Genomic DNA, 19,416 nt, shown 5'->3' with positions numbered 1-19,416 from the left:
ACCGTTTTATAGTGTTGTCGTAAGAACCTAGCCGTCATTTCAGCAGTGTTCTTGGTGTACGGGAGTGTGATTCATTAGCTTGCATTTTGTGCTGTTGAATTGGCCGTATTTGACTTCCTGATCGTTCCCCAGATGGAATTCCTCGGGTATGCATTTGTATGAAACATTGGTAAGATGTGTAATCACTTTAGGCTGCAAACTGAAAAATTTCCAATCCGCAATTACCTTTCCTTCGTTTTTCTGTGTTAACGTAATGAATGTGAAAGATTAACTAATCCTATTCAAAAACAACAATGATGGAAAGATTGATGAAACAGCAAATTGGATGCAGTTGGTTACTTTGAGTTAGAGGTTATATGCTGGTGGTGTTGAAATATTGGTAGCTCGGGTGAGTTTATTTGTTGTTGCTCAGATAGCTGTTGATCTCTTCGTCGAGCTTGAAAATTGGCTTACATGCTTTTCGTCACCATACGAGGAGACCATCGGTGCGAAGTTTGGTGAATGCTTCTACTTTGCCTGTGTGCGTTTGTACAACATTCGAAAGCTATCTGTTATCTACTGACGTGATTGGCTACTTGAAGTGTGGCGAATTCAGTGAATCTATTGGTCCGCTTGTGCTCCTTATTGTGTTGTGGTCTGCGTTGCTTTGTGTTGACTGGTTGTCCCGACATGTTTTATTTTTAGTAACTTGTTCTCTTTGACATTGATTTGCGTTGCTTTTACCGCCCTATTTACACCACCGTGGCGATTAATGTCCCCTGCGTCCGCCGGTTGATTTGGTGCTTTGATTGGGCGCCTCCTCCAATTCAGCTGATTTGTCCGTTTGAATGATGCTTTCCTGACTTCTTAAGAGTTGCTCGTCTGATTGCTTTTGCAGCTTAAAGCTTTGCGGTTCTGGCGTTCTCTAGCTTTTAGTGGCTGGTAAATTGGATCGATTTCGATATGTTTGTTGATGGCTTCTTCGGTGGAGTACAACGCTTTCATAAATTCGCGTTCTCCTTTTGTTCTTGCTTGAACCAGTATGCAGATGCCGCTCCAGTCGAATTCGTGTCCTTCCTGATCTTTGTGTGCGGAGATGAGAGAAAGTTGATAATGTCTTTTAGTGGCGTGCTTGTGTTCATGTATTCTGGTGGAAAGCTTCCTTCCTGTTTGCCGCAGTCCTTGCATTGGATCCTGTATATTATATTGTTCTTTGTCATTGGATCTAATTTCCGCTTTGGTCTTGATAGTGTCCTCTGCAGAGTGTTCACAGGCTTGAAAGCGACCGTTTTATAGTGTTGTCGTAAGAACCTAGCCGTCATTTCAGCAGTGTTCTTGGTGTACGGGAGTGTGATTCATTAGCTTGCATTTTGTGCTGTTGAATTGGCCGTATTTGACTTCCTGATCGTTCCCCAGATGGAATTCCTCGGGTATGCATTTGTATGAAACACTCCATAGGTGCTTTTCTTCTGTTGTGCTGCAGTGTGTCCCGATCCACTTGAAAAGTGTTTGAATGCAGCTTCCTTTGGGAAAAATTAGATGGTTGCTGTAGTAGCTGGGGATTTGATCCGTATATGTCGACTTTCTGTAGACCTCAGTTTGTAAGTGCCCGTTCGGCAATCTGGTGATGAGGACGTCCAGGAACGCCAGTTTTCCGTGGTTTACTTCTTCGGTTGTGAATTTGATGTCGTCGAAAACGTTGTTTAGCTTGCTCATTGAAGTTAGTCCTTTTTAATGATCACAAATGTATCATCCACGTAACGGGTCCGTATTTTGGGATCTACATCAGGCAACACAGTTTGTTCCAGTTCTCCCATTGTGACTTCTGCAATGACGAAAAACAATGCCAGGCATAAGTCGTGCAACCTGTTCAAGGAAGTGATACAAGTGGTGGGAGAGGTATTGATTCTTTGTGTAACTTCGCGAGTCCGTAAAAGCGCGGAGTGGCCGAACCACGAGCTCTCATTCTCTTTTTGAAATCTCGTGGAGACCACAACGCAAAGCAAATCAAGGCCAGAGAGAACGAGCTACTAACAATTGAGCGGGTTGTGATAACCAACCAACACAAAGGAACGCAGACTACAACGCAACAAAGATTACAAACGGGCTAATAGATTCACAAAATTCGTTACACTTCAAATATCCAACCACGTCAGAAGAGAACAGATAGCCTTCCAATGCTATATAGACGCACGCAAGCAAGGAAAGAGTATTCAACAAACTGCGCACTGACGGTCTTTTCGTATGGTGACGAAACGTTTGCAACCGATTGCCAAGCTCGCTGAACAGATCAGCAGTCACCTGATCAACGACCAATAGGGTTTATAAGTGTTGAGCGAACGCCACGTATATTTAATACCCCTAAATTCACACACTTATATTCCCTTTATTGTGCTCTGGCTTACACAGATAGCTCTATATTCATTGTTTGCTTGCATATTACGGACGAAAACTTCCTCGTTGACCCGTTTTTGTTGCTGACCTGAAACTAAATCGTGCAATAAAGCACACTGATAAACTACATCGTCTCCTTGTTGTCACAATCCCCTGAGAACTTCACAAAACTCAAAATGTTACCCAGGTAGCCTGGGTGTTTGACCTTAGTTCGCCTATTATTTAAACCAAATCGAAGGGAACTGGAAAAGTTGGGACAGACTGCTCGCAAACACATTTGGATAGACCCGAAATTTTGTTTTCATCTCAGGTCCGAAGAAAATGCGGCTTTGACAGATTGAACTTCCAATCAAATCGAATTTATGCAGAAAGCTGTGGGCCACGTGCGCATGACTGCCAAAGACGTTTCTAGCATCATTTGACGACTGTACTGAGATGAAAAGGAACGGGTCATTACTGAAAATTCAAACTGAATTTCTTAGTTTTCTTTGCGGTTTTTTCACTTATTGCCACTTTTTATTCAGTGTTTTTATTCGACCAGTCTAAACAATATCAAATTTTTCTATGTAAGAGAAACACGAATTCAAACTACTCCATTTGTCACCGGCGACATGGTTACAAACATTGACCGAAAAGTTATATTTTGTGGCAAGTTCGAAATACAAAGGTATTTACTTTATTTGGTTCACAATGTAACGACTGGTTATCCGAGCAAATTGATTCAAAAAGGATGACAGTATGACAGACGAAAAGAATAGATGTCTTGCCGAATAGCAAATAGTGTGATACTGATGGGTGTGTCAACTTGTGAACGTCTAGTTTCGGTTGTTGCCTCTGTACTGGCCAGTCAGTTTTCAGAAAACTTTCTGTTCTCAGAAGAAATGTGTTTTGACATTGCAGTAGACTTGACTGTCCTTCAACTCAGCGGCAAAAAAAGCTCTGGCTGCGCGACGGTTTTACGAATTGGACAATTTTTTTAATGCTTTTGAACAAGTGTGCTAAACAATCAGAGCTTACTGGCATCCCAAATTTTACTTTTTGGGTCATTTGTGCTGCTTTTCTTTACAGTCGACAGGTAAAAGTGTAGCTATTTTATATAGCATCAACCTTTATTTATTCTTATTAATCATTTTATGACCAAATTCTGCTAGCAGCAAATGTCTTTTCCATACATTTCAGTTTTAGAAGGGCCAGAAACTTATACCACCATAATCTGTTCACCGAAAATCAAGATGAAGTCGGACTAAGTGGCTATCAGAGGACTGACTCAGATTGGGAAAGTTTAAATAGTTACTACTAGTCAAAGGAAGAAGGTCACGCTGCGGAGTTATTCATTAGAAAACGCCAAGTGGGACAGTTACAGACTATTGGACAGTGGAGCAAAACTCATATGCATCTTGTTTACAAAAACTGGATATCCATCTTCCCTTAAACCCGTCTTCCTGAACCCCCCTGGATATTCACTGGCTGTTGCTTAAATCCAAGCAAATGCGACTTCACAAATTCCGTAGTAGATCTAACTTCTCAAGAGACGCGAAGCGGATTTGCGCGAAGACATACTACTCGCATGCGTCATCAGTAGTATCCACCGTTACATTAGTTGTACGAAAAGCAAAGACAGACCTCCGGAAGAGACGTAGAATGAAATAAGCAGTGTGAGCAAGCTCACGATTACCAGAGTTGCCCTAATAATTCTCAGGAGAAAACGTTTGTACACAGATAGTCCGGGTCACTACCTCAATCATGCAGTGAGAGTGCGGTATCGATTGAAAATGAAACGTTGCCAATCCAACTGACAAGTTCGGCAACAGAACAACAACTCTGTGGGCTGTTAGTTTATAGTCCTGGCTGAGCAGTGGAAGATGATTTGACAGCGAGGTATGAAGAATCTAATTGGGAGGAATATTTGTGACCTGAAACCCGATAAAACTTCAAAAAATGTCAGCGCATAGAATTCGTTTTCTTGCGTGCAATGGAGCAGGCAACGGTTTTTCTTAGCCTGTTTGTTACAATCATTGGAAACATTTCTTACGGTGGAGCCAAAAGCCGACGTATGTAGTCTATTTCATTTACAAATTTTCAACCATAAACGGGCGTTTTTCATTTGCTTACAGTAATTTATCCTCAAGACTCTGTTGTGACCATGGGACAACGAGGTTTGCTAGCGTACTAAGAAGTATATGTTTTTCCAAGTTTACAATTTGTCATGAGCCTTGATTTATAACTTACAGTAATCTCAAGACTCTGTTGTGACCATGGGACAACGAGGTTTGCTAGCGTACTAAGAAGTATATGTTTTTCCAAGTTTACAATTTAATTTGAGCCTTGATTTATAACATTATAATATAATATAACATATATAATAAATATAATATATATATATAATATAATATATATAATATAATAATATAATAATATCATCTCGCGATAATGTCTTTTGATTCCAGTTCATGCGCTAGACACGCTCCTCAAATACTATGTTGCAACTGGTGAGTCGAAATTTGCTAAAAGATTTTATGCTCTTTGGAAATTTCAAAAAGAGGCATTGAGAGTAGAATAATGTTTAAAACGTGCCAGAGAATGAGAATGACTCATATCTGTTTCAAATCCAACAGTACAGAAAAAACAACAAATATAATTTGACAATTCTTTTTCTATGCAGTCTAAGGCTTAAAAAACGGAAAATAGTTGCATTATATTTGAGTTCATACTGGGGAAATGTGTTGGGATTGTGCTCGCCGTCTTTCTTTTGTCCCAGTACACAACAAGCACTGTCTTTAGGGCTGGTACAAGAGCAGTGCTACTTGAATTGAATTTTTATTCGAACATTATATTTTAAATAGCTGTTTTTTTACTAATATGATCGTGGTCTAACCCTTGTGCAACTTGTCTTCAGGTGGAAAGCTGCTGGACCTAAATGAATCAAGTTGTATTTGTTTGAGGGGTCTCGTCAACTCACTGCAAAACAAGTCAAAGCAACTCGCCGGAAATATCCCCTACTCCACTAATTTATACCTTTGGATGACCGCTGGTATAAAAGTACGTGAATAGCTGTGGCGGATTTCCCGGCGGTTATTTTGGACTCGTTTCCTTATGTGTCCAGTGTGCACCTTGAGAGTGTGCTGACCCTGAGTGACATGTATAGACGGCTTTGGTGAAGTGCATTACCAAAGTCTATTCATGGAAGTTTGATGACAGTCAGATGCTTGGCCATTTTAGCGACTCCACTCGAACCCCCATGGAGTAGAAAACTCGGAGGAAATGACTGCTCTCGTTAGGATCAGATCACTATTTAAGCAAGCCGCTAATGATGAGCCTACTAAAGATCCAAATGATGATGAGGCTTGTGAACTTGGTTTGCTTGATCAGTGATGTTGAAACCATGAGAGTAGTTACCGTCTGGTGTCCAGTCCACATAGAAATGTAGGCCAAATTGAAGTGAATGAGAAACTGAAAACCAAATTGATTTGAAAATGAGTTTATTTCTCAAAAACAGTTCAATTTGGGTTCAAGTAAATCATGAGGTTGACGGAAACTCGGGGACTGCGCCTACCTGATGAGCCCCAAGAAGGGCGAAACCGGTCGTGTGCTGTCAAAGAGTTTTCAGCAACCTTGTGAGTAGCTTCCTTTATGAAAACTGAAAAGCTGATGGATAAGGTCGCATTACCTCAAAGGATTCGAGTCGGATCAGTTTTCCAATATATTCCACCGGATAAATGCACACACATCTTACCACGCAACTGATGCCGTCCCCTACACATTATTTCCGAAACACAGTCAACCTGCACTGGATACGGCAGCCTGAGAGTGGCGCTTAGAAAAACCCTTCAGCGACCGATTGGGACCCACTCATACATAACGTGGTTGTCCGTGTGACTCTCAGTCGCTCGTACCATTTTGGTCGATGAATAAACTTTAATCAAAAACAGCCTACTTCCACACTTGCCCGCGTTGATGATTAGAACACGGTTGTGTTGTTGCGCTGCCATGTTGGTCGTAGAATAACAACCGCGATCAAACTTTTATGCCCAATGGGAGAACTTATTGTTCTCAGTCTTTCTTCAGGCGTCCTGGCAATATGTTATTCGACATACAAGGACAACCCGACAAAGTGCTGCCGCCCTGATGCTACACCAGCCATCACGTGGTTCTTGTTAGCCTCACACAGAAGGGCGAGCAAGCTGGCATCTGTTGCAACTGGTGAGTCGAAATTTGCTAAAAGATTTTATGCTCTTTGGAAATTTCAAAAAGAGGCATTGAGAGTAGAATAATGTTTAAAACGTGCCAGAGAATGAGAATGACTCATATCTGTTTCAAATCCAACAGTACAGAAAAAACAACAAATATAATTTGACAATTCTTTTTCTATGCAGTCTAAGGCTTAAAAAACGGAAAATAGTTGCATTATATTTGAGTTCATACTGGGGAAATGTGTTGGGATTGTGCTCGCCGTCTTTCTTTTGTCCCAGTACACAACAAGCACTGTCTTTAGGGCTGGTACAAGAGCAGTGCTACTTGAATTGAATTTTTATTCGAACATTATATTTTAAATAGCTGTTTTTTTACTAATATGATCGTGGTCTAACCCTTGTGCAACTTGTCTTCAGGTGGAAAGCTGCTGGACCTAAATGAATCAAGTTGTATTTGTTTGAGGGGTCTCGTCAACTCACTGCAAAACAAGTCAAAGCAACTCGCCGGAAATATCCCCTACTCCACTAATTTATACCTTTGGATGACCGCTGGTATAAAAGTACGTGAATAGCTGTGGCGGATTTCCCGGCGGTTATTTTGGACTCGTTTCCTTATGTGTCCAGTGTGCACCTTGAGAGTGTGCTGACCCTGAGTGACATGTATAGACGGCTTTGGTGAAGTGCATTACCAAAGTCTATTCATGGAAGTTTGATGACAGTCAGATGCTTGGCCATTTTAGCGACTCCACTCGAACCCCCATGGAGTAGAAAACTCGGAGGAAATGACTGCTCTCGTTAGGATCAGATCACTATTTAAGCAAGCCGCTAATGATGAGCCTACTAAAGATCCAAATGATGATGAGGCTTGTGAACTTGGTTTGCTTGATCAGTGATGTTGAAACCATGAGAGTAGTTACCGTCTGGTGTCCAGTCCACATAGAAATGTAGGCCAAATTGAAGTGAATGAGAAACTGAAAACCAAATTGATTTGAAAATGAGTTTATTTCTCAAAAACAGTTCAATTTGGGTTCAAGTAAATCATGAGGTTGACGGAAACTCGGGGACTGCGCCTACCTGATGAGCCCCAAGAAGGGCGAAACCGGTCGTGTGCTGTCAAAGAGTTTTCAGCAACCTTGTGAGTAGCTTCCTTTATGAAAACTGAAAAGCTGATGGATAAGGTCGCATTACCTCAAAGGATTCGAGTCGGATCAGTTTTCCAATATATTCCACCGGATAAATGCACACACATCTTACCACGCAACTGATGCCGTCCCCTACACATTATTTCCGAAACACAGTCAACCTGCACTGGATACGGCAGCCTGAGAGTGGCGCTTAGAAAAACCCTTCAGCGACCGATTGGGACCCACTCATACATAACGTGGTTGTCCGTGTGACTCTCAGTCGCTCGTACCATTTTGGTCGATGAATAAACTTTAATCAAAAACAGCCTACTTCCACACTTGCCCGCGTTGATGATTAGAACACGGTTGTGTTGTTGCGCTGCCATGTTGGTCGTAGAATAACAACCGCGATCAAACTTTTATGCCCAATGGGAGAACTTATTGTTCTCAGTCTTTCTTCAGGCGTCCTGGCAATATGTTATTCGACATACAAGGACAAACCGACAAAGTGCTGCTGACCTGATGCTACACCAGCCATCACGTGGTTCTTGTTAGCCTCACACAGAAGGGCGAGCAAGCTGGCATCTGCTAACGTAATTCGGCACAGAGTGTGGACCCAATTCTTGTCCTATCAATGATCAATCTTCTGTATATTCTAGCCATATATACGTCAATCCACTACGTACATCTGGTGAGCACACACCAGGCACATTGATAACTCTTCCTTATTTGTGACTTATACACATGCGCAGCTGAAGCTCTGACGCGCTGAAAATTACTTTTTTTCGGGAACTAATTTCCATGGATCCCAGGCATGGGCCTTATTCATATGATGGATCAATATATTCGCATTATGTTAAAATCTTGTGTGGTGCCACTCATTTAACCGATCAACCGTAGTGACGTCCTCAGTGACAAAGGCCAAAAAGGAATGAACTCAAAGTATGTGAACATCTTTCGTGTTCCTGGTTGAGTTTCAGTTACCAACGGAAAATCAGAAAGTTTCTACACAGCCATTAGGGTGCACCAGTGTTGCTAAATCTCTCCCGTTTTCTTCAAAGACTTCACTAAAAACGTCAGCGTTTGGAGTTTCCAAGGGATTGTAGCTACGTAAATAACACTGTTCCGTTATTAATGACCAGAACAAACTCTTCCGAATAGAATATCGGATTGGTTCACTCGCTCCGGCCTGGGTTGTGCACATTAAAAACACAAGGTTGGAGTTCAGGCTTATTCAATGACTCGTACGTCTTTGAAATTTCAGAATAAGGTGTTTGCTTTTTAATCTAGTTATCTTCGTAAAGTGCACTTTAAGGAATAAATTCATGGAGGCACATGCAGTATTCGACAAGCTGTGTGATCACTGGTACTAGAACGAGTGTCATTGAGTATAAAGGGTCACGTATAAAAAGCATTTTAAGAGCTACCGTACTTCCTGGCTGTGAACCTCGACCACTTCAGTTTTAAGAACTCCAACGTTCCCAGATATTTCATCACCAGCTCCACAAAAGTAGGGATTAACTGACAACAGCGTGTTCCTCGGGAAACGGTTTCTAAGCAGGTATTTCAGACTACCGTCTACCACTCGAACTCTTTATTGGTGACAGATTTGCGGATAACTGGTCTTAATGCGGTAACGCAAGGAGAAATGGACTACTCTCAGGCTGGACTCTGTGAATACTTCATACCTTCATGGATGGGATCCACGTGGTTGTCTCCGAGCTTGATTCGAATCTCGCAAGGGGTTACAGGTAACCAAACCTTGTGGCAGGCTTATTACAGTTTATCTATCGGGTGATTTAGCCAACACTTGTCTGCGACTGCATCCTGCGCCTTTATTGCGTAAGGTCCACAATGGACTGTGATTGAGTGCAGCTGACAGACCCTTGTACAAACAGGATGCTTAAACACATTTACATCGGTGGCGCATTCAACTGTCTTACTCCTGACAGTTTTCCAAAACAGAATAAGGATTTTTGCAATGCGTCCCCACAACCTGACGTCCTTCTCACCTTTTTCACACTGCCTCCTCTAATGTTTATGTGTTAGCTAAGCTTCAGTTTTCAGTATTACTATTATCCTGTCTCAACTGATGATGATTAGATACATACTTCGTCTTTCAGAATTCAATTAGCATGCAACAAGCCCGCTATCGATCCAAGCCAGCAGTGATAATCACAGAACACAGTACATATTCCAGCCATTCCGTGGCAAAAGTTTCGTTGGGAACCATGAAGTCTGCACATTGTGTTTGACCGAGATTTGACAAAATTTCGTCAACCTATCCCTTATGTTCCCGCAGATTTGGCACATCGATCAGAGTTCATCGGATGATGAGAATGCTTTTTGTTCTACAAAGCCGCCTGCATGCCACGTGATCTGGTCTGGGGAAATAGCATCTGACTTAGAAGGTATATTGCAATGATGCGTGCATATCGAACTGAAGAGGGGAGAGCGAAGCGCATGCTCACCATGGTGGTTTTTCTGATGATAATAGACTAATTCAGTCTGGTGTGAGCAGCAGTAGCCTGCTTATTTTGAAAATGGCATGAAGGCTCAGGTGATTTTAAGCGACTAAAATGGGTAGGGTGGATAACACATTTTCACCTAAGAAGGAGGTAGGATGCTTTTTAATTCTAAATCACAAGGCCGATGAAATGCCTTTTAAAGATGGATAAATGCCAAATTTATCGAGTTGTTCAATCATCTGATGGGGTGTTCCTCGACCAGGGTCTAGTAGCCTGCGTTCGGTCCGCCAGTCGCTTGAAAGTGTAAGACTTTCCTACTTTTGTGCACGTTAAACTACACCAATCTAAAATGCAACAGACCTACTTGTTTACAGGCGTTTACTCGTACCAGATAACTTTTAGGATCGTGAAGTATGTATTACAGCTGCAGGCTCCATTCTTTAATTTGGCGGAAACCTATGGTGATCAAGAACAACTAATAGAGAGAGTTTTGAAGAGCCGTCGGAAACAAATAGCAATTCTTCTGAATGAAAAGGTTCTCCGTCTGGATCACCGGGGGTCAGCTTATCTAAAGAACAGAAGCTTTGAACTTGGAAATCCAGAACGGAAATTGAGAACGGTGGCTAGCTTGATGTTACGTGAATTGTGATTAGGGACAGCGAGGTGTGTGGTGTAGTGAGTGGTCGACGGATGATCACTGCTGAGCCTAATTTTAGATTGTCAGGATCACCGGCTGGATCAGTCTGTGTGTGGTGAGACAGATCGGGTGAGATGGTTCAGAAATCGGGGATATCAGAGTTATTGTCGCATGCTCTCACTGTCTGTGGATTTCACACAACGCGAATGTGTCTGCATACTAAGATTTTGTCGTCAAGTTTGTGAACCTTCAAATTCGGTCAGTTAATCTACGGCGGGATAGTGCCGTTCTTGTTCACTGGTCCGGATGTGTAATTGTCTACTGGTTTACTCGATTTCGGTGTAGTTCACTCTATAAACAGAGTCGATTTAATGCTCTGGTTATTCGTGTCTGCTGTTTGCCTCTGTAGTTTGTCAAGATCTGCGAATTTGAGAGAATAGTAGGGGAAACACGTGTATTCCTTGTGCTGCTTATCGATTCGGTTGATGCTTTAGACAATGAACCCAGACATGGTGCATTTGGAATGCGGTCTAAAAAATCACGAAAGTGCCCAATGTTTAGGAGAGTCAGTAAAACATGGGTGACTAAACATTCTTCGGATGACAGTTTGATACACTCTTGGTGGTCCCGGTGTACCAGTGTGCGATCGATCCATTTTGTGTCTTATGCTAAAAAACCAGAAGAAATCTAAGGTTCGGCAGCTCTGTGACCAAGCAGATTAGCGACCTTGCTTAATTTTCATGAAAATGTTGTTCTTTTGTAGAGACGAAGCAGTCGTTGAAATTTAGCCGATCCCTTTGTGGTGTCCGGCGCCACTGTGAATTGAATACAGGTGCAAAATTGGTTGAAGTGAGACCGCCAAAACCCTATCTATGGGTTATTTTAGGCATCACATTCTTCAAAACATTCCGCTGTGTTGTGATGCATAAATACAGTGGACGAAATGCGGCGAGATTATCTCGTAAACCTGAAGAAATTTCAAGCGCGGTTTATTTCTAGTCATAGAACTTTAAGCAAGTCGCAAATAAAAGCAGCTTCGTGGGATCACAATCCTTTTACGACTGTGCAAACTAGAGAAGCAATGTTCTTGTTATTCCAACTTTCTGTGCGTGAATTCAAAAGAATAGAGTATGTATGGAGTTGATATGGCACTTTCTGAGGGCCGGGAAAGTAAAACCCGAAAAGGAAGTTAAGCATGGTGGAATAAAAGATAAACAGTTAAACAAAATGGCGCTGGTTTAAAAACTCGCGAAAAGGGTGGCTGGAGGCGTTCACTCCGTGGCAATATTTTTAAGTCAGACAGAGAGGAACAGTATAAAACTTTTTCATCATCATTCAAAATTTACAGATCTTTAAAGATACACCAAAGTTTATGGAATCTGAAAGGTCTGAATAATTTTGACACCTAATTTAGCCGTTCAGTTTTTCCTCCACTGTCTTACCTATGTTTAATGTACTGTGACTCCAATAGGAATTCTATTTGTCTTCTGGTTCACTCTACTCAGTACTGTTTGATAAAACTGGATCATCACAACTGGCATTTTGGTGCTGTATGAACCATCGATATTTCTAATTGTACAATGCCTTCAGTTGGATGAACGCTAGAAAAGCAGTTTATTTATTTTACCGCCTAACTGTCCTTTACTTTCTACAGGTGAACAGCCTTTGTCAGCTTTGATACATGAGAACGTACCTTTGAATATCGATGCTGATGAGCTTGGTCAATCTGAGAGCCAAGGAGAAGTCACTGAAAAACAAAGGGCTCGTTGTTGTGCATGTGGTCTTCAGTTTGAATCTCTGCATGAGATGAAAAAACACTTAACTGAGCACCATTTTAAAAATGTGACGTATCAGAAGCTGCATATGTGCAAGATCTGTGGAAAACTGTATGCCTTTGCCTCACTTCTGAAGCGTCATTCGCTTACGCATGCTAATGCACAGATGTTCTCCTGTGACAGATGGGGACAAATGTTCGAACGTCGAGATAGCTTGGACACACATAATAAGAACAAGCATCCAACTGGTCATCGAAAATCCACTGCGTTGCAATGTCCTACATGTAACAAGCTGTTCGGCTTTCCGTCCATTTTGGAGCGCCACGTGCGTACGCACTCCGCTTCAAGGAGTTATAAGTGCCCAGATTGTGATATGCAATTTGGAGACGCTGGAGAGATGCATAGACACAAATTGACGTCTCACTCCAAAATGCCTGTCCGTGAGGTCATCAACCACGAATGCCCTGTTTGCAAGCGGTGGTTTGCTTATAAAAGTCAGCTTCTAAGACACTCCAGCGTTCACACCGGAAGGCATCCGTATGCATGCACTTTGTGTGATAGGTCATATCTTCTTGCTGCCGGCCTTCGAGATCACGAACAGACTGAACACAGAGAGGGGCAAACGGTTGTGGATGTTTCCGGGCAGATTTCAGAGCAACAGCGTGAATCCAAAAACTGAAGGCAGTATGTCCCATTGAATACTTGATTTTTTTTTCGTTCACGCCGGTGTGCTTACTTAGTAAAAGAAATTCATTTAACCCTATTTGTAAATTCTGTTCAAGACTTTTAGTTCAACATTTCTGAGTGTCATTCTTAGGTAAAAAGTCGGTACAAAGTCGTCTACTAACAAACACCAACTGAACAGCCACAAACTGTTGGACAGGAAGGCGAACATCTAATATGAACGCTCGTCTTTCTTGACCTTCATAGATATTCACTGTGTATTACACAGTTGTAGGTGAACAAGGCAAAGCAGTAACACAAGTTCCGTCATCTTCCATTAGACATGGAGTGGAGCTTCGATACGACCGCAAGCTACTTGCATGCCTCATCAGTAGTATACGCTGTCCTACTACTACATTACAGCACAACATAGTACATTAGGATAAAGCAGGGCACATCACAATGTGGTATAAGAAATTGTGATAGAGTATAGTATAGCAGTGTGGTACGGTATATTGCGGTGCGGCGTGTTTTAGCACAGCCTTGCATAGAGCAGCACAGACCGTATTTTGTTAGTACAGCTCATCATAGTAATGCATAGTATGGTAGAGGAAATTGCCCAACACGGCAGTTAAATAGGATAGACTAGCACAGCATAATGCATTGATTACTGCCATTCTCTGGCTACCACATCAAGCTGTAAAGTGCCATGACTAATAAAACAGCTGTCCCAAGTTCCATGACAGACACAACCAAGCATTTGACAAGGCAATTTATCTTGTATCCGCTTCGTCAGGTATGCAGAACGGCTCCATATAGCTCAGTGAAGTATTGAACATTCACAGTGCTTCCAATTCACAGTACCTACTTGCGAACTTCTTCCTAGACGCATATCTTGGGTCTCAGATAGGATTACAGTTGTCAATAAGTCTTTGACATGGGAAAGCAAAATAAAATAATGGAAACTTCTTCATGGGACCTTAAAATCCAGCAGCGAATAAAAGTATCACAGCATTGAAGACAGCTTCTGTCACACTGTCTAAGGAAGAAGAAGTCTAGTCGGGAGGAAACAGAGGAGCAAACGTTTTTCATTCACTTAAGTCTCGAAGCAGCAGAAACATCTAGTTATTTGGTCGCAACTCACTGTGCTCAAATGCAGAATGCCAATGAAAATTGAATAGGCATACCAAAATTTCTAGATGATCGACAGCCGAGATTTAGCCACACCATATTCTCCCTCTTTGCCGCATACTACTCATCCGTTGAACGTACCACGGGGGCACTTAATCTTTCGGAGATTATCTGAAAACTCTGAAGTTTGACGATATTTTCAACTGGTGTTTATCATGAAGTGGCTCATCCGATTGAGCTATCTACTTGTGTCGATTCATTTTTACTGTCTTATCGAATCTGAGGCCCACGGGGAAATTCAGAATGACAACATTAAGGAAGACCGATAGAGTAACGGGAAACAGAATAAGGTAAGGAATCTACTCACAAGGTTGCTAAAAATAATTGGGAGCCTGCCTTGAGTTGATCTGCAAACAAGTGTATTTGACATGATGAGGTAAGATCTTAATGCGCTCAGTTAAACACAGTTAGTTTGGGTTTGTCCACATTGAACGGTTCATGGCATTACGAAGTTACCAATAGACCTTAGAACGTTCGACATTCATGTGTTGTCATTTGAAATATCCTTTCGTTTTAATCGTAGCCAACCAGGCACTGCGGTATAACCACCTCAGAGGAATTCTGGAAACACGCCAAATAATTCTCTAATACTTGGGGTGCAATGACTTGGTCAACATAAAAACGGCGTTCATATTTTGATGAAAAACTGCGAAGTCCTGACCCAAATCTATTCATGTCAGAGACGAGTGATCCTTTTCTCGAAATTCGCTTTTAGCAAAATAGCCAGGTCCAATTTCCAAAAGCTTGCTGTCTGTGTAGTTTTCTTGTTTCACAATAAATGCCGTGGTTCTCTTGGCACATCCAGCTCTTTCTGCGTCTTGAACTGAGTTAAATATCGCTGGTCCACCCTTCAGTCAAATCCTCAGAGATCACTTTGCCCAATGAACCGGAATTCATAGCAACTAGCCTTATGGAACGTTCTTTTTTTCATGATCCCCCAAGTGTCCTTCTCCTTAGTTTATTTGCGCTAATCGATTAGTAATCACGGTTTCAAGAGGGAGAAAATTCTACCAATAGCAGCTGTAGTATGTTCTTTTCCACTTCGTTCACTTCAGCAAGTCCCTTTGCTTATGCGTGTTGCGTTTTCAGGTTTGTGCTCCTTAATCAGACATGAAATCAAACTATATCGTTTTGCCATACTCTTGTTGAATTTAGCTAAATGTTACTGAGGACATCCTGGATTGTTTGCGAGAATAACAGTGAAGCTAGAGGAAAAATTCATCAGCAAATTACAGTTTCTGTTGATGAGAAACTTAGCTCACTCATCTGTGTCGCACAAAGGCCTCCCCAATTTCATTTGGAATGATTTTCGAGACACCGCAGTATATTTTCTTAGCATTTCTGCCTGGCCATAAGGTTACTGAAAGTTTGCGCAAGAAGTTTACGTGAGGGCGAGCTACTTTTAAGAAGAGACTAACGACTGTTGCAACCTGGAAGCTTTGCATATATATGTCTGTGCAAACACCGTTCAGGACCTACGCGAGTGATAAGCATATTGCATGGCTTACCCAATGAGCTTTGCTGCCTGGTTAGGGTCAATGATTTTGAAGCCATTTTCCAGTGTTCCTTTGGCCATGGACCCGCAAAATCGTAAGTCCTAAAGGGTCATCTTAAATGAATGAGAGCTACCTTCAAAAATTAGGCGTAGCGATTTTTGAAGTTATAACCGGAGCTGTGGGTAAACTTGTCAGAATAAAGCGACTGGACGCTGAAAACCGTGTCACAAAAGATTCTGCAAGTAATATTCCGACTACATGCAGTTGGTGGCCAAAATTCTTACAACTTTACGTTTTTCAAGTGACGCAATTATAAGATTTTTGCTGACATCCGTTTTAATCTTGTAACCCCCGCACATTACATATATACCCGACTTGATTACCTATGTCAAATTAGTGCACATCCGAATGATTCCTTTTGTCTTGTCATTTTTCGGCATGTATTTTCTCGGCATCATACACTTGTTTTCGTACTTGCTTCATTTACTTTTTACACTCCAAAGAGCCACCACACCCTTCGTTGTCGTTGAGGATAAGGTGTTTCACGTTTTCGAAAGTTTGAATAAAGTTATTTAAAATACTCGAGTTTGAGGCGGACAGTTTGAATTTTTGACGTAACTATGCTTTCGCGTAGTGAACATTTTGAACTGTGTTCGATAATCGAAGAAAGCAAATTTCCTATGTAGCAAGAACATCAAATATGACCCTCTAACAGGAAAATTCAACCCACCAAGAGTAATAGGGAAGTTTTTCAAGTCTTGCTGATGACCTCACATAGCGCCACTGTGTGTTTCGGAAGGGAATCTATCCACGAAAACTGAAGGCGCTGCATACGTCTTCGGTCAAGGAACTTCATGCTTCGAATATCAGAATAGATCGTCCGCGCCACTTCAGGATATTTGGACACCGCGTCCTTGTCAGATAACGCATATAATACACATATCCCACATAAAATGTAGACCCGATCAGTATATCGTAAAAAACGGTAACAATAGCATTTGAACCTAGTATCCATCGTATCTCTCTAGAAATTTAGACCCCGCGCATAGCCGCCGAACTCGGATGATAACTTGGATCGGCAGAACTGAGCTGTTCTGTTATGCCGAAAACAAACCGTAACAGATGAGCTTAAGGATAATGTGAAAATGGTGTATGACAAAACCCCCGAAGTGGGTTACAAAACATTGGCCTGTTTTCATTTGATTGCAGAAGATTTTTTCATGCTGCTATTGACCGTACAAACATCAACCCTACCGAATTTTGTTTTTGGCACTCAAACCAACCTCAGAATGTATGGCAAGCCGCTGAGTAAAACCAAAACAGACTGTATTAAGTGATCAGTGCTTCTTTCTCTGCCAACGGCCACCCACAAAATTAGTTCGGGTTAGCAGTAAGGATAAATTTTAAGCTTTTCCAATACAGGTAATTCACCTACTTAAGAGAAACTTTGTGTGCCACAGTCTGACCTTACGCGCAAGCACATGCGTACTGAGGTCGAGTATAATCTATAGAGTGACAGGTAAATGGGCGTATTTCGAAAGTGGCGTACAAGATGATGTTCGTGTAGGATATAGGGTTGCTAGGAACTAGGAGATTGGGCGCACAATATGCGCTTCAGAAAAGGTGAGGCTGAGGAAATTTCAGTCATTTTGCTTGTTCTGTCACGGAACTACGACTTGATATCTCAAAAGTCGTGGCGAATGAAACCGGGGGTGGATCTGTTCACAGTTTCAAGTTACTTCCTCATTAACTTCCATCCAACTTGCCAACGAGACGCTACATCACGTCAGTTCGAAAGAAACTGTTAGTAAGGTATACGAATTTTCCGAAACTTTAGCAGCATCTCATACACGCCAGCAATATTTTAGATGGTAAAAAAGTTTAAAAAGATCTTGGATGTCGAAACGCGGAAATTCCCCATTGCTATGTTCCCTGCAGCTCTGACAGGATAGGAATTTTTCGTACACGGTTCATAAGCACCTCCAAGTACACAATTATTTTTATGACTGCAGGCAAAATCGGCTTGTGTGGTGAGCCGGTTTTCTTGAATGGTAAATAGCTGTCTAATGAAAAGATAAATGATGCATTAATTTAGCTGTGTGAAGAAAGTTATTTATGTCCACACGTTCCGCCAAATATCGCAGCAGTGAAATTTCTATTCACTGCAAGGTTTTACATGACGTTCTTGGGGACATCGACAGCATGACATCAGTGTTCAACACCAATGCTTCACCGCCGTATTGCCCGAGGGTTGGGATATTGCCAGCGCACCCACAACTAGATAGGGTCCTCAACCGAGGCTTTTGGCTCAAAAGCCTAACCGCAAGGCAGCGTTGTTCGACGGAAAATGCAGTAAATGGCGGAACAAGTTGCCACATGTTCCATCCCCACCCTGGAGTGCCAGGAGACTGTGTTTGTCAGACTTGTAACCATTGAGAGATTGTGAAAGTCAAGGGGGACACTCCGCAGTATAACTCAATGGATCACTGAGGTGCGCTAACCGTCACACCATCACAGTAGATTCCAGTCTCTTCTTTGTGGAATATTCAGTGCGGGAAGCAATATAGAATACGTTAAAGCTTTCCAGCTATAATAAGGAAATATTTAGATCGAGAATTCAATCAGCCGAACATCAGACTCATCATATTTGACCTTCAACTTGTTTACTACGGTAACTGTGGACTCAGAGAACCCGAACGTTTGGCATTTTTTTATTCGAAATTAATTGCCAAATTTTGTTTTGAAGCTCTTGACTACTGAAAATATGTTGGTAGTAGAGGCTGACTTCTGAATAATGCAATAAAAGGGTTGATATATTGGTGAAGCAATGGATTGTAAGACACAACTACGAGGCTGATGTCACGGCTATGTTCACACAGCGTTTTGAAGATGGGAATAAATATCGACATGCCCCTTTCTACAGGCATTCTCTCTTCGCTCCATATCGCATCAATAACATTTGGTAGATGAGTTACTGGGCAGTGCTAGATAAAAACCCTCCGGTATTGGTACCGCCTCTCGTTCCAGTATATATATATATATATATATATATATATATATCATATTTTCTCTATTCTTCTGACCAGCGATCAAAGTTTACATTCTTCGAAGTGTACCGACTATCTTTCCAGCAAGTGAATTTCTAAGCCACTTTTCACCAATCGTATCCATTAAGATGGGGCATGGATGTTTCAGATGGGAAAAGGCTTCCCATCTACCAAGTTTTCGAATTCAAATGAAGTATGCGATCTTTCCGTAGAATCCTCACCAGTAGGCGTTTGAGGGATTTGGGTGGGCCGTCCTACGGGTTGCCTGCTGGTTAGTACTTTCTGGCATCAGTGGCTATTGGCGAAATTGACGATATCCATTGTTTGTTAGAGTGCATTCGAAAAATCGGACAGGTAGCGCCGAAAGTCACTAGTATACCTTTTTTCACATTCTGCCATACTTTATCCACGTACTCACTGCTACCACAGTGTTGTCCACCTATGGAGGTTTG

Source organism: Opisthorchis viverrini (assembly GCF_000715545.1).
Source record: "Opisthorchis viverrini unplaced genomic scaffold opera_v5_327, whole genome shotgun sequence".
Taxonomy (NCBI): Eukaryota; Metazoa; Platyhelminthes; class Trematoda; order Opisthorchiida; family Opisthorchiidae; genus Opisthorchis; species Opisthorchis viverrini.
This window is presented reverse-complemented; position numbering follows the sequence as displayed.